The 17,125-nt window shown below is 32.1% G+C and overlaps 1 protein-coding gene across 1 annotated transcript in view; it reads right to left on the reverse strand.

The window, feature by feature from the left end:
• LOC114475169 (poly(rC)-binding protein 3-like) overlaps positions 1–16,921 on the reverse strand; it is a 43,303-nt gene extending 26,382 nt beyond the window's left edge. Inside the window, exons 1-2 of the mRNA XM_028465818.1 lie at positions 16,806–16,921; positions 3,346–3,514 (exon numbers count right to left, since the gene is read on the reverse strand). The gene's annotated coding sequence lies outside the window, so the exon portion shown is untranslated. The remainder of the gene's footprint in view (positions 1–3,345; positions 3,515–16,805) is intronic.
• Between the last annotated feature and the right edge of the window lie 204 nt (positions 16,922–17,125).

Raw genomic sequence — 17,125 nt, forward strand, 5'->3', positions numbered from 1 at the left:
GGGTGATTTTTGTTTTTGTCATTTTTGTGCCTTATAGCCTTTTTCCAGTTTAAGTATGTGCATTATATTTGCAGTAGTTTTTAGGGTCTAATGATGGTCCTAACTCAATTTTTTTTTTGGAATTTTTTTGAAAAAAATGCCTTGCTTTAGCCTTACTTTTTATTTTGGGTGTTTTTTTTTTTTTGTCATTTTTTGTGCCTATAGCCTTTTTAGCCAGTTTAAGTATGTGCATTATATTGCAGTAGTTTTTAGGTTTAGTAAGGTCCTAACTCAATTTTTTTTTTTTGGAAATTTTTTGAAAAAATGCCTTGCTATAGCCTACTTTTTATTTTGGGTGATTTTTGTTTTTTGTCTTTTTTGTGCCTTATGCCTTTTTAGCCCAGTTTACGTATGTGCATTATATTTGCAGTAGTTTTAGGGTCTAATGATGGTCCTAACTCATTTATTTTTTGGGGATTTTTTTTGAAAAAATGCCTTGCTATAGCCTTACTTTTTAATTTTGGGTGATTTTGTTTTTTGTCATTTTTGTGCCTTATAGCCTTTTTAGCCCAGTTTAATTATTGTGCATTATCTTTGCAGTAGTTTTTAGGGTCTAATGATGGTCCTAACTCAATTTTTTTTTTGGAATTTTTTTTGAAAAAAATGCCTTGCTTTAGCCTTACTTTTTATTTTGGGTGATTTTGTTTTTTTTGTCATTTTTTGTGCCTTTATAGCCTTTTTAGCCCAGTTTAAGTATGTGCATTATATTTGCAGTAGTTTTAGGGTCTAATGATGGTCCTAAATCAATTTTTTTTTTTTTGGAATTTTTTTGAAAAAATGCCTTGCTATATAGCCTTACTTTTTATTTTGGGTTATTTTTGTGCCTTATAGCCTTTTTTAGCCCAGTTTAAGATGTGATTATATTTGCAGTAGTAGTTTTTAGGGTCTTATAATGGTCCTAACTCAATTTTTTTTTTTTGGAATTTTTTTTGAAAAAAATGCCTTGCTATAGCCTTACTTTTTATTTTGGGTGATTTTTTTTTTTTTCCTTTTTTTGTGCCTTATAGCCTTTTTTAGCCCAGTTTAAGTATGTGCATTATATTGCAGTAGTTTTTTAGGGTCTAATGATGGTCCTAACTCAATTTATTTTTTGGGGATTTTTTTTGAAAAAAATGCCTTGCTATAGCCTTACTTTTTATTTGGGTTGATTTTTGTTTTTTTTGTCATTTTTTTGTGCCTTATAGCCTTTTTAGCCCAGTTTAAGTATGTGCATTATATTTGCAGTAGTAGTTTTAGGGTCTAATGATGGTACTAAACTCAATTTTTTTTTTGGCATTTTTTTCAAAAAATGCCTTGCTATAGCCTTACTTTTTTATTTTGGGTGATTTTTGTTTTTTGTCATTTTTGTGCCTTATAGCCTTTTTAGCCCAGTTTAAGTATGTGCATTATATTTGCAGTAGTTTTTAGGGTCTAATGATGGTCCTAACTCAATTTTTTTTTTTGGAATTTTTTTTGAAAAAAATGCCTTTGTATAGCCTTACTTTTTATTTTGGTTGATTTTATTTGGTGATGGTTGATTTTTGTGCTTATAGCCTTTTTAGCTAGTTTAAGTATGTGCATATTTTTTGCAGTAGTTTTTAGGGTCTTATAATGGTCCTAACTCATTTTTTTTTTTGGGAATTTTTTTGAAAAAAATGCCTTGCTATAGCCTTACTTTTTTATTTTGGGTGATTTTTGTTTTTTGTCATTTTTTGTGCCTTATAGCCTTTTTAGCCCAGTTTAAGTATGTGCATTATATTTGCAGTAATTTTAGGGTCTAATAATGGTCCTACCTCAATTTATTTTTTTGGAATTTTTTGAAAAAAAATGCCTTGCTATGCCTTACTTTTTATTTTGGGTGATTTTTGTTTTTGTCATTTTTTGTGCCTTATAGCCTTTTTAGCCCAATTTAAGTATGTGCATTATATTTTCATTATTTATGAGGTGTTTGAAATTTTTTTGTCAAAAATTTATGCCAACATTAAATGTGTTTTTATTCCAGGTTGGTTTCAAACCAAATTTCATTACACGTCATTATTAAAGCTTTTGTTTATGTTTTCAGCTTTTCTTTTATTCTGTAATGTCCGTTTTTTGTAAACTCTTTTTTTTACAAAATAAAAACTTTAAAACTGGGTTCTTTGTGAGTTTTTTTTTGTCTTTAGTAATTGTGATTCTTCTTCTGCCGAAATATTGGTCTCTGATGTGTAACAAACTAAAGAACAACTTGTCATGTCATGTTGAGAGAAAAAATTTCCTCAAACTTTTTCTGAATAAACTAAACCTTGTTGTTTGTGGTTTATTAAAAAGCTCTTCAGTTATTTTGATTGTTCTTCTGCAGAAATATTGCTCTCTAATGTTCAACGTGTTAGACACTAAGGCTCGACCATCAGCCCCAGTCCACATCCACAGGTTTTTCAGGTATTTCTTCTGAAAGTTAGTGGGTGTGGCTTTAGAAATTAGTCATTTGTGGGCGTGGCTTCCAAAATTATTCATGGAGTGGGCGGGGGCAACAAAAAAGTGGGCGGGGTTATGACGTAGAGGGGGGGTGTGGCCATATGGGTGGAGCTTCAAGGGGGTGTGTCTTGACGTCAGAGGGCGGGGCCTGACGTCACGAGGGCGTGGCTTCACATATATGATATATATTAGTTCCGAACAAATCAATTGTATGAGAAGATAGCTCATTCACTAAAACATGAGTCCCCCTGCTGAGGTCTGGGGTTCAAATCCGAGGGAGGAAGGTTGACTATTTTTAAAGTCCTACAAACATCAATTTTAAAATTGTTTTTTTTCTCTTTTCCCTCTTTTACCCCCCTCCCCCATCTCTCACTCCTTCCTACTCCTCCCTCTTCACCCTTCTTCTTTCCCACTTTCTGATGTTTCATTTGGTTGTTCACCTCACTCTGGATTTGAACCCAGAGTCTCTCACACATTAGACAGTCTATTAACCATCTGAGCTACTTGCTCACACCAAAAGATGTTTTGGAACTTTTGCTGCTCACCAATTTAGCAGAAAGATACCCAAAAAAAAAAAAGACTAAAGTTCCGCCCATAGAATATTCACGAGAAGAGGAGCCCCGCCCCCTGTCAGTGCATGTGTTGGAGATCAGACTGGATCTGTTTGCTCTCCTTAGTGGATCCTTCACTCTTTTACACAAAACATGTTAAAAATACAAACATTACCATTAGTGGGAAAAAAGTGCAAGTTTATTAACAATATTGGAATAAAAAAAAAAAAAAAAAAAAAAAAAATTTAATAATATGAAGATAAAAACTTATTGAACAGAAGTGTTGGGTTTACATGTGAGAGTAGTTTCCAGATTGTTCTACCTGAGGACTCTTTACAATAGCTGTGATGTTGTCTGACAATGAGAAGTCATCAGAGATCTGGACTCCCAGGAACCTTAATGTGTGGATTCTCTGTTGATGTAAAAGGGGGAGAGGGTCGGTTCTGTTCCCATGATGGTTGGACATTGAAGCTCCGTCAGCTCTGAAAACACTAAATCAGAGGTAAGGCTATGGATTTTGTTTTCTGAGATAAGGCTATCACAAGACCCTAACAACTAGAGCCAATATGATGAGCACACTTAAACTGGGATAAAAATTAAGTAAGGCATGAAAAATTAGAACAATAAGAAAAACTCCCAGAATCAGAGGTAAGGCTATATATAAAAATCAAATTTCTATTTTTATATTATATATAAACATAATAAATGTGTTTTAAATGTGTCCTGTCTGGATGTGGTGTGTGTGTTGAAGGAACCCTTTTTTTTATGCCTTAGCCTTACCTCCGTCATGAGTTGTTTTGAATTTTTTTCTTTAGATTTTATGCCTTACTATAGCCTTACCTCTGTTATGAGGCGTTTGAAATTTTTTCATTAGATTTTATGCCTTACTATAGCCTTACCTCCATCATGAGGTGTTTGAAATTTTTTCACTCGATTTTATGCCTGACTATAGCCTTACCTCCGTCATGAGGTGTTTGAAATTTTTTCACTCGATTTTATGCCTGACTATAGCCTTACCTCCGTCATGAGGTGTTTGAAATTTTTTCACTCGATTTATGCCTTACTATAGCCTTACCTCCGTCATGAGGTGTTTGAATTTTTCACTCGATTTTATGCCTTACTATAGCCTTACCTCTGTTATGAGGTGTTTGAAATTTTTTCATTAGATTTTATGCCTTACTATAGCCTTACCTCTGTTATGAGGTGTTTGAAATTTTTTTACTCGATTTTATGCCTTACTATAGCCTTACCTCCGTTATGAGGTGTTTTGAATTTTTTTCATTAGATTTATGCCTTACTATAGCCTTACCTTCGTTATGAGGTGTTTGAAATTTTTTCATTAGATTTTATGCCTTACTATAGCCTTACCTCAGATATGAGGTGTTTGAAATTTTTTCACTCGATTTTATGCCTTACTATAGCCTTACCTCTGTTATGAGGTGTTTGAAATTTTTTTCATTAGATTTTATGCCTTACTATAGCCTTACCTCCATTATGAGGTTTTTGAAATTTTTTTCACTCGATTTTATGCCTTACTATAGCCTTACCTCCGTTATGAGGTGTTTGAAATTTTTTCACTCGATTTTATGCCTTACTATAGCCTTACTTCCGTTATTAGGTGTTTGAAATTTTTTCACTCGCTTTTATGCCTTACTATAGCCTTTACCTCAAATATGAGGTGTTTGAAATTTTTTCATTGGATTTTATGCCTTACTATAGCCTTACCTCTGTTATGAGGTTGTTTGAAATTTTTTTACTCGATTTTATGCCTTACTATAGCCTTACCTCCGTTATGAGGTGTTTGAATTTTTTCATTAGATTTTATGCCTTACTATAGCCTTACCTCTGTTATGAGGTGTTTGAAATTTTTTCACTCGATTTTATGCCTTACTATAGCCTTACCTCAAATATGAGGTGTTTGAAATTTTTTCATTAGATTTTATGCCTTACTATAGCCTTACCTTCGTTATGAGGTGTTTGAAATTTTTTCATTAGATTTTATGCCTTACTATAGCCTTACCTCAGATATGAGGTGTTTGAAATTTTTCACTCGATTTTATGCCTTACTATATATAGCCTTACCTCAGATATGAGGTGTTTGAAATTTTTCACTCGATTTTATGCCTTACTATAGCCTTACCTCCATTATGAGGTTTTGAAATTTTTTCACTCGATTTTATGCCTTACTATATAGCCTTACCTCAAATATGAGGTGTTTTGAAATTTTTTCATTGGATTTTATGCCTTACTATAGCCTTACCTCTGTTATGAGGTGTTTGAATTTTTTTACTCGATTTTATGCCTTACTATAGCCTTACCTCCGTTATGAGGTGTTGAATTTTTTTCATTAGATTTTATGCCTTACTATAGCCTTACCTCCATTATGAGGTTTTTGAAATTTTTTTCACTCGATTTATGCCTTACTATAGCCTTACCTTCGTTATGAGGTGTTTGAAATTTTTTCATTAGATTTTATGCCTTACTATAGCCTTACTTCCGTTATTAGGTGTTTGAAATTTTTCACTCGATTTTATGCCTTACTATAGCCTTACCTCAAATATGAGGTGTTTGAAATTTTTTCATTGGATTTTATGCCTTACTATAGCCTTACCTCTGTTATGAGGTGTTTGAAATTTTTTCACTCGATTTTTATGCCTTACTATAGCCTTACCTCTGTTATGAGGTGTTTGAAATTTTTTTCACTCGATTTTATGCCTTACTATAGCCTTACCTCAAATATGAGGTGTTTAAAATTTTTTTACTCGATTTTATGCCTTACTATAGCCTTACCTCTGTTATGAGGTGTTTGAAATTTTTTACTCGATTTTATGCCTTACTATAGCCTTACCTCCGTTATGAGGTGTTTGAAATTTTTTCACTTGATTTTATGCCTTACTATAGCCTTACCTCTGTTATGAGGTGTTTGAAATGTTTTCACTCGATTTTAAGCCTGGACTATAGCCTTACCTCTGTTATGAGGTGTTTGAAATTTTTTCATTAGATTTTATGCCTTAAATAGCCTACCTCCATTATGAGGTTTGAAATTTTTTCACTCGATTTTATGCCTTACTATAGCCTTACCTCAAATATGAGGTGTTTGAAATTTTTTCATTAGATTTTATGCCTTACTTCCGTTATTAGGTGTTTGAAATTTTTTTCACCTCGATTTTATGCCTTACTATAGCCTTACCTCAAATATGAGGTGTTTGAAATTTTTTCATTGGATTTTATGCTTTACTATAGCCTTACCTCTGTTATGAGGTGTTTGAAACTTTTTCATTGGATTTTATGCCTTACTATAGCCTTACCTCTGTTATGAGGTGTTTGAAATTTTTTTCACTCGATTTTATGCCTTACTATAGCCTTACCTTCGTTATGAGGTGTTTGAAATTTTTTCATTAGATTTTATGCCTTACTTCCGTTATGAGGTGTTTGAAATTTTTTTTCTTAGATTTTATGCCTTACTTCCGTTATGAGGTGTTTGAATTTTTTCACTCGATTTTATGCCTTACTATAGCCATACCTCAAATATGAGGTGTTTGAAAATTTTTTCATTGGATTTTATGCCTTACTATAGCCTTACCTCTGTTATGAGGTGTTTGAAATTTTTTTCACTCGATTTTATGCCTTACTATAGCCTTACCTCTGTTATGAGGTGGTTTCAAAATTTTTCATTAGATTTTATGCCTTACTATAGGCCTTACCTCCGTTATTAGGTGTTTGAAATTTTTTCACTCGATTTTTATGTCTGACTATAGCCTTACCTCTGTTATGAGGTGTTTGAAAATTTTTTCATTAGATTTTATGCCTTAATATAGCCTTACCTCCATTATGAGGTTTTGAAATTTTTTCACTCGATTTTATGCCTTACTATAGCCTTACCTCAAATATGAGGTGTTTGAAATGTTTTCAATTTTTAGATTTTAGCCTACCTTCCGTTATCTAGGTGTTTGAAATTTTTTCACTCGATTTTATGCCTTACTATAGCCTTACCTCAAATATGAGGTGTTTGAAATTTTTTCATTGGATTTCTATGCTTTACTATAGCCTTACCTCTGTTATGAGGTGTTGAAAACTTTTTCATTGGTTTTATGCCTTACTATAGCCTTACCTCTGTTATGAGGTGTTTGAAATTTTTTTCACTCGATTTTATGCCTTACTATAGCCTTACCTCTGTTATGAGGTGTTTGAAACTTTTTCATTGGATTTTATGCCTTACTATAGCCTTACCTTCGTTATGAGGTGTTTGAAATTTTTCATTAGATTTATGCCTTACTTCCGTTATGAGGTGTTTGAAATTTTTTCATTAGATTTTATGCCTTACTTCCGTTATTAGGTGTTTGAAAATTTTTTCACTCGATTTTATGCCTTACTATAGCCTTACCTCAAATATGAGGTGTTGAAATTTTTCATTGGATTTATGCCTTACTATAGCCTTACCTCCGTTATGAGGTGTTTGAATTTTTTTCACTCGATTTTATGCCTTACTATAGCCTTACCTCTGTTATGAGGTGTTTGAAACTTTTTCATTGGATTTTATGCCTTACTATAGCCTTACCTCTGTTATGAGGTGTTTGAAATTTTTTCATTAGATTTTATGCCTTACTATAGCCTTACCTTCGTTATGAGGTGTTGAAATTTTTTCATTAGATTTTATGCCTTACTATAGCCTTACCTTCGTTATGAGGTGTTTGAAATTTTTCATTAGATTTTATGCCTTACTATAGCCTTTACTTCCGTTATTAGATGTTTGAAATTTTTTCACTCGATTTTTATGCCTGACTATAGCCTTACCTCTGTTATGAGGTGTTTGAAATTTTTCATTAGATTTTATGCCTTACTATAGCCTTACCTCCATTATGAGGTGTTTGAAATTTTTTCACTCGATTTTATGCCTTACTATAGCCTTACCTTCGTTATGAGGTGTTTGAAATTTTTTCATTACATTTTATGCCTTACTATAGCCTTACCTCCATTATGAGGTTTTTGAAATTTTTTCACTCGATTTTATGCCTTACTATAGCCTTACCTTCGTTATGAGGTGTTTGAAATTTTTCATTAGATTTTATGCCTTAATATAGCCTTACCTCCATTATGAGGTTTTGAAATTTTTTCACTCGATTTTATGCCTTACTATAGCCTTACCTCCGTTATTAGGTGTTTGAAATTTTTTCATTAGATTTTATGCCTTACTATAGCCTTACCTCTGTTATGAGGTGTTTGAATTTTTTTCATTAGATTTATGCCCTTACTATAGCCTTACCTCAGATATGAGGTGTTTGAAATTTTTTCACTCGATTTTATGCCTTACTATAGCCTTACCTCTGTTATGAGGTGTTTGAAATTTTTCATTAGATTTTATGCCTTACTATAGCCTTACCTCTGTTATGAGGTTTTTGAAATTTTTTCACTCGATTTTATGCCTTACTATAGCCTTACCTTCGTTATGAGGTGTTTGAAATTTTTTCATTAGATTTTATGCCTTACTATAGCCTTACTTCCGTTATTAGGTGTTTGAAATTTTTTCACTCGATTTTATGCCTTACTATATAGCCTTACCTCAAATATGAGGTGTTTGAAATTTTTTCATTGGATTTTATGCCTTACTATAGCCTTACCTCTGTTATGAGGTGTTGAAATTTTTTTACTCGATTTTATGCCTTACTATAAGCCTTACCTCCGTTATGAGGTGTTTGAATTTTTTTTCATTAGATTTTATGCCTTACTATAGCCTTACCTCTGTTATGAGGTGTTTGAAATTTTTTTACTCGATTTTATGCCTTACTATAGCCTTACCTCAGATATGAGGTGTTTGAAATTTTGCACTCGATTTTATGCCTTACTATAGCCTTACCTTCGTTATTAGGTGTTTGAAATTTTTTCACTCGATTTTATGCCTTACTATAGCCTTACCTCAAATATGAGGTGTTTGAAATTTTTTCATGGATTTTATGCCTTACTATAGCCTTACCTCTGTTATGAGGTGTTTTGAAATTTTTTCACTCGATTTTATGCCTTACTATAAGCCTTACCTCTGTTATGAGGTGTTTCAAATTTTTCATTAGATTTTATGCCTTACTATAGCCTTACCTCCGTTATTAGGTGTTTTGAAATTTTTTCACTCGATTTATGCCTGACTATAGCCTTACCCTCTGTTATGAGGTGTTTGAAATTTTTTCATTAGATTTTTATGCCTTAATATAGCCTTACCTCCATTATGAGGTTTTGAAATTTTTTCACTCGATTTTATGCCTTACTATAGCCTTACCTTCGTTATGAGGTGTTTGAAATTTTTTCATTAGATTTTATGCCTTAATATAGCCTTACTTCCGTTATTAGGTGTTTGAAATTTTTTCACTCGATTTTATGCCTTACTATAGCCTTACCTCAAATATGAGGTGTTTGAAACTTTTTCATTGGATTTTATGCTTTACTATAGCCTTACCTTCGTTATGAGGTGTTTGAAATTTTTTCATTAGATTTTATGCCTTACTATAGCCTTACCTTCGTTATGAGGTGTTTGAAATTTTTTCATTAGATTTTATGCCTTAATATAGCCTTACCTCCATTATGAGGTTTTGAAATTTTTTCACTCGATTTTATGCCTTACTATAGCCTTACCTCGTTATGAGGTGTTTGAAATTTTTTCATTAAATTTTATGCCTTAATATAGCCTACTTACGTCTTATTAGGTGTTTGAAATTTTTTCACTCGATTTTATGCCTTACTATAGCCTTACCTCAAATATGAGGTGTTTGGAAACTTTTTCATTGGATTTTATGCTTTACTATAGCCTTACCTCTGTTATGAGGTGTTTGAAATTTTTTTCACTCGATTTTATGCCTTACTATAGCCTTACCTCTGTTATGAGGTGTTTGAAACTTTTCATTGGATTTTATGCCTTACTATAGCCTTACCCTCTGTTATGAGGTGTTTGAAATTTTTTCATTAGATTTTATGCCTTACTATAGCCTTACCTTCGTTATGAGGGTGTTTGAAATTTTTTCATTAGATTTTATGCCTTACTTCCGTTATGAGGTGTTTGAAATTTTTTCATTAGATTTTATGCCTTACTTCCGTTATTAGGTGTTTGAAATTTTTTCACTCGATTTTATGCCTTACTATAGCCTTACCTCAAATATGAGGTGTTTGAAATTTTTTCATTGGATTTTATGCCTTACTATAGCCTTACCTTCGTTATGAGGTGTTTGAAATTTTTTCATTAGATTTTATGCCTTACTATAGCCTTACCTTCGTTATGAGGTGTTTGAAATTTTTTCATTAGATTTTATGCCTGACTATAGCCTTACCTCTGTTATGAGGTGTTTGAAATTTTTTCATTAGATTTTATGCCTTACTATAGCCTTACCTCTGTTATGAGGTGTTTTGAAAATTTTTCATTAGATTTTATGCCTTACTATAGCCTTACTTCCGTTATTAGGTGTTTGAAATTTTTTTCACTCGATTTTATGCCTGACTATAGCCTACCTCTGTTATGAGGTGTTTGAAATTTTTTTCATTAGATTTTATGCTTTCTATAGCTCTTACCTCCATTATGAGGTTTTTGACATTTTTTCACTCGATTTTTATGCCTTACGATAGCCTTACCTCCGTTTTAAGGCATTTGAAATTTTTTCATGACATTTTATGCCTTACTATAGCCTTACCTCCATTATGAGGTTTTGAAATTTTTCACTCGATTTTTATGCCTTACTATAGCCTTACCTCCGTTATTAGGTGTTTGAAATTTTTCATTAGATTTTATGCCTACTCTAGCCTTACCTCTGTATGAGGTGTTTGAATTTTTTTCATTAGTTTTATGCCTTACTATAGCCTTACCTCAGATATGAGGTGTTGAAATTTTTTCACTCGATTTTATGCCTTATATAGCCCTTACCCTCTGTTATGAGGTTGGTTTGAAATTTTTTCATTAGATTTTATGCCTTACTATAGCCTTACCTCTGTTATGAGGTGTTGAAATTTTTTCAACTCGATTTTATGCCTTACTATAGCCTTACCTCAAATATTGAGGTGTTTAAAATTTTTTACTCGATTTTATGCCTTACTATAGCATTACCTCTGTTATGAGGTGTTTGAAATTTTTTTACTCGATTTTATGCCTTACTATAGCCTTACCTCCGTTATGAGGTTGGTTTGAAATTTTTTCACTCGATTTTATGCCTTACTATAGCCTTACCTCAGATATGAGGTGTTTGAAATTTTTTCACTCGATTTTATGCTTACTATGCCTTACCTTCGTTATGAGGTGGTTTGACATTTTTTCATTAGATTTTTATGCTTTACTATAGCCTTACTTCCGTATTAGGTGTTTGAAATTTTTTCACGATTTTATGCCTTTACTATAGCCATAACCTCCAAATATGAGGTGTTTGAAATTTTTTCATTGGATTATTATGCTTACTATAGCCTTACCTCTGTTATGAGGTTTTGAAATTTTTTTCACTCGATTTTATGCCTTACTATAGCCTTACCTCTGTTATGAGGTGTTTCAAATTTTTTCATTAGATTTTATTGCCTTACTATAGCCTTACATCCGTTACTTAGGTGTTGAAATTTTTTTCACTCGATTTTATGTCTGACTATAGCCTTTACTCTGTTATGAGGTGTTTGAAATTTTTTCATTAGATTTTATGCCTTATATAAGCCTTACCTCCATTATGAGGTTTTTGAAATTTTTTCACTCGATTTATTATGCCTTACTATAGCCTTACCTCAAATATGAGGTGTTTGAAAATTTTTTCATTAGATTTTATGCCTTACTTCCGTTATTAGGTGTTTGAAATTTTTTCACTCGATTTTATGCCTTACTATAGCCTTACCTCAAATATGAGGTGTTTGAAATTTTTTCATTGGATTTTATGCTTTACTATAGCCTTACCTCTGTTATGAGGTGTTTGAAACTTTTTCATTGGATTTTATTGCCTTACTATAGCCTTACCCTCTGTTATGAGGTGTTTGAAATTTTTTTTCACTCGATTTTATGCCTTACTATAGCCTTACCTCTGTTATGAGGGTGTTTGAAACTTTTTCATTGGATTTTATGCCTTACTATAGCCTTACCTCTGTTATGAGGTGTTTGAAATTTTTTCATTAGATTTTATGCCTTACTATAGCCTTACCTTCGTTATGAGGTGTTTGAAATTTTTTCATTAGATTTTATGCCTACTATAGCCTTACCTCTGTTATGAGGTGTTTGAAATTTTTTTCACTCGATTTTATGCCTTACTATAGCCTTACCTCTGTTATGAGGTGTTTGAAACTTTTCATTGGATTTTATGCCTTACTATAGCCTTACCTCTGTTATGAGGTGTTTGAAATTTTTTCATTAGATTTTATGCCTTACTATAGCCTTACCTTCGTTATGAGGTGTTTGAAATTTTTTCATTAGATTTTATTGCCTTACTTCCGTTATGAGGTGGTTTGAAATTTTTCATTAGATTTTATGCCTTACTTCCGTTATTAGGTGTTTGAATTTTTTTCACTCGATTTTATGCCTTACTATAGCCTTACCTCAAATATGAGGTGTTTGAAATTTTTTCATTGGATTTTATGCCTTACTATAGCCTTACCTCTGTTATGAGGTGTTTGAAAATTTTTTTCACTCGATTTTATGCCTTACTATAGCCTTACCTCTGTTATGAGGTGTTTGAAAACTTTTTCATTGGATTTTTATGCCTTACTATAGCCTTACCTCTGTTATGAGGTGTTTTGAATTTTTCATTAGATTTTATGCCTTACTATAGCCTTACCTTCGTTATGAGGTGTTTGAAATTTTTTCATTAGATTTTATGCCTTACTATAGCCTTACCTTCGTTATGAGGTGTTTGAAATTTTTCATTAGATTTTATGCCTTACTATAGCCTTACTTCCGTTATTAGGTGTTTGAAATTTTTTTCACTCGATTTTATGCCTTACTATAGCCTTACCTCTGTTATGAGGTGTTTGAAATTTTTTCATTAGATTTTATGCCTTACTATAGCCTTACCTCCATTATGAGGTTTTTGAAATTTTTTCACTCGATTTTATGCCTTACTATAGGCCTTACCTTCGTTATGAGGTGTTTGAAATTTTTTCATTACATTTTATGCCTTACTATAGCCTTACCTTCGTTATGAGGTGTTTGAAATTTTTTCATTAGATTTTATGCCTTAATATAGCCTTACCTCCATTATGAGGTTTTGAAATTTTTTCACTCGATTTTATGCCTTACTATAGCCTTACCCTCCGTTATTAGGTGTTTGAAATTTTTCATTAGATTTTATGCCTTACTATAGCCTTACCTCTGTTATGAGGTGTTTGAATTTTTTTCATTAGATTTTATGCCTTACTATAGCCTTACCTCAGATATGAGGTGTTTGAAATTTTTTCACTCGATTTTATGCCTTACTATAGCCTTACCTCTGTTATGAGGTGTTTGAAATTTTTTCATTAGATTTTATGCCTTACTATAGCCTTACCTCTGTTATGAGGTGTTTGAATTTTTTTCATTAGATTTTATGCCTTACTATAGCCTTACCTCTGTTATGAGGTGTTTGAAATTTTTTTTCACTCGATTTATGCCTTACTTCCGTTATTAGGTGTTTGAAATTTTTTCACTCGATTTTATGCCTTACTATAGCCTTACCTCAAATATGAGGTGTTTTGAAATTTTTCATTGGATTTTATGCCTTACTATAGCCTTACCTCTGTTATGAGGTGTTTGAAATTTTTTTCAATAGATTTTATGCCTTACTATAGCCTTACCTCTGTTATGAGGTGTTTGAAATTTTTTCATTAGATTTTATGCCTTACTATAGCCTTACCTTCGTTATGAGGTGTTTGAAATTTTTTCATTAGATTTTATGCCTTACTATAGCCTTACCTTCGTTATGAGGTGTTTGAAATTTTTTCATTAGATTTTATGCCTTACTATAGCCTTACCTTCGTTATGAGGTGTTTGAAATTTTTTCATTAGATTTTATGCCTTACTATAGCCTTACCTCTGTTATGAGGTGTTTGAAATTTTTTCATTAGATTTTATGCCTTACTATAGCCTTACCTCTGTTATGAGGTGTTTGAAATTTTTTCATTAGATTTTATGCCTTACTATAGCCTTACTTCCGTTATTAGGTGTTTGAAATTTTTTCACTCGATTTTATGCCTGACTATAGCCTTACCTCTGTTATGAGGTGTTTGAAATTTTTTCATTAGATTTTATGCCTTACTATAGCCTTACCTCCATTATGAGGTTTTTTGAAATTTTTTCACTCGATTTTATGCCTGACTATAGCCTTACCTTCGTTATGAGGTGTTTGAAATTTTTTCATTAGATTTTATGCCTTAATATAGCCTTACCTCCATTATGAGGTTTTGAAATTTTTTCACTCGATTTTATGCCTTACTATAGCCTTACCTCCGTTATGAGGTGTTTGAAACTTTTTCATTAGATTTTATGCCTTACTATAGCCTTACCTCTGTTATGAGGTGTTTGAATTTTTTTCATTAGATTTTATGCCTTACTATAGCCTTACCTCAGATATGAGGTGTTTGAAATTTTTTCACTCGATTTTATGCCTGACTATAGCCTTACCTCTGTTATGAGGTGTTTGAAATTTTTTCATTAGATTTTATGCCTTACTATAGCCTTACTTCCGTTATTAGGTGTTTGAAATTTTTTCACTCGATTTTATGCCTTACTATAGCCTTACCTCTGTTATGAGGTGTTTGAATTTTTTTCATTAGATTTTATGCCTTACTATAGCCTTACCTCAAATATGAGGTGTTTGAAATTTTTTCATTGGATTTTATGCCTTACTATAGCCTTACCTTCGTTATGAGGTGTTTGAATTTTTTTCATTAGATTTTATGCCTTACTATAGCCTTACCTTTGTTATGATCTGTTTGAAATTTTTTCATTAGATTTTATGCCTTACTTCCGTTATTAGGTGTTTGAAATTTTTTTCACTCGATTTTATGCCTTACTATAGCCTTACCTCTGTTATGAGGTGTTTGAAATTTTTTCATTAGATTTTATGCCTTACTTCCGTTATTAGGTGTTTGAAACTTTTTCATTAGATTTTATGCCTTACTTCCGTTATTAGGTGTTTGAAATTTTTTCACTCGATTTTATGCCTTACTATAGCCTTACCTTCGTTATGAGGTGTTTGAAATTTTTTCATTAGATTTTATGCCTTACTATAGCCTTACCTTCGTCATGAGGTGTTTGAAATTTTTTCATTAAATTTTATGCCTTACTATATAAATGAAAAATGTGACAAACACCTAAAATCAGAGGTAAGACTATAGCAAGGCATAAAAGTTGAAAAAAGTTGAGATTTTTTTTCATGAGATAATGTTATCATATAACTCTATAACTAGTGCAAATATGATGAGCACACTTAAACTGGGATAAAAAGGCATGAAAAATGAAAAATGTGACAAACACCTAAAATCAGAGGTAAGACTATAGCAAGGCATAAAAGTTAAAAAATTTCACTTTTTTTTCTTCTGAGATAATGTTATCATATAACTCTAAAACTAGTGCAAATATGATAAGCACACTTAAACTGGGATAAACATGCATTAAGGCATGAAAAAGTGACAAACACCTAAAATCGGAGGTAAGGCATAAAAGCTGAAAAAAATTGAGATTTTTTTTTCTGAGATAATGTTATCCCATAACTCTAAAACTAGTGCAAATATGATGAGCACACTTAAACTGGCATTAAAAAACATTAAGGCATGAAAAAATACAAAAATTCACTGACACCTAAAATCAGAGGTAAGGCTATAGTAAGGCATAAAAAATGAAAAATTTTACTTATTTTTTTTCTGAGATAATGTTATCATATAACTCGAAAACTAGTGCAAATATGATGAGCACACTTAAACTGGGATAAACATGCATTAAGGCATGAAAAAAGTGACAAACACCTAAAATCGGAGGTAAGGCTATAGCAAGGCATAAAAGTTGAAAAAAGTTGAGATTTTTTTTTCTGAGATAATGTTATCATATAACTCTATAACTAGTGCAAATATGATGAGCACACTTAAACTGGGATAAACATGCATTAAGGCATACAAAATGAGAAAGTGACAAACACCTAAAATCAGAGGTAAGGCTATAGCAAGGCATAAAAGTTGGAAAAAGTTGAGATTTTTTTTTCTGAGATAATGTTATCATATAATTCTATAACTAGTGCAAATATAATGAGCACACTTAAACTGGGATAAAAATGCATTAAGGCATGAAAAATGAAAAATGTGACAAACACCTAAAATCAGAGGTAAGACTATAGCAAGGCATAAAAGTTGAAAAATGTCACTTTTTTTTTTTCTGAGATAATGTTATCATATAACTCTAAAACTAGTGCAAATATGATGAGCACACTTAAACTGGGATAAACATGCATTAAGGCATGAAAAATGTGTCAAACTCCTAAAATCAGAGGTAAGGCTATAGTAAGGCATAAAAGCTGAAAAAATTGAGATTTTTTTTCTGAGGTAATGTTATCATATAACTATAACTAGTGCAAATATGATGAGCACACTTAAACTGGGATGAAAATGCATTAAGGCATGAAAAATGAGGAAAAAAGGGGGAAAATCAGAAAAAAATGACAAACACCTAAAATCAGAGGTAAGGCTGTATATAGTAAGGTATAAAAGCTGAAAAAAAGTTAATGTTTTCGAAAGACAAAGTGCAAATATGATGAGCACACTTAAACTTGGGCTAAAATGCAGTAAGGCATGAAAAATGATAAACACATGAATGATCATCACCTGAGGGATAACTGGGAACACTGGTTCATGTAGAGACATGTGAAAAACTGCTGAACTCTGACTTCTGACCTCTGTCTGCTGCTGAAGACCAAACACACTCCTCACTGTTTACATCCTGGCTCATGACACGCTGCTGAGGCTCCTCCTTTTTCTATCCACCTAAAGTAGGAAGTGATCAGTGGGCGTGGCTAAACATGAACAGTTTTATGTGTTTGATTTGAATGTGATCAGAACACATGAGACAGCCCTACATTTAATATTTTTTTGTGTTTCTTTGCTTTTTTCATGTTTATTTTTCTATGCTTAGATGTTGTGTCTGT

This window comes from Gouania willdenowi, chromosome 2 (genome assembly GCF_900634775.1).
Source record: "Gouania willdenowi chromosome 2, fGouWil2.1, whole genome shotgun sequence".
In the NCBI taxonomy this organism is placed as follows: domain Eukaryota; kingdom Metazoa; phylum Chordata; class Actinopteri; order Blenniiformes; family Gobiesocidae; genus Gouania; species Gouania willdenowi.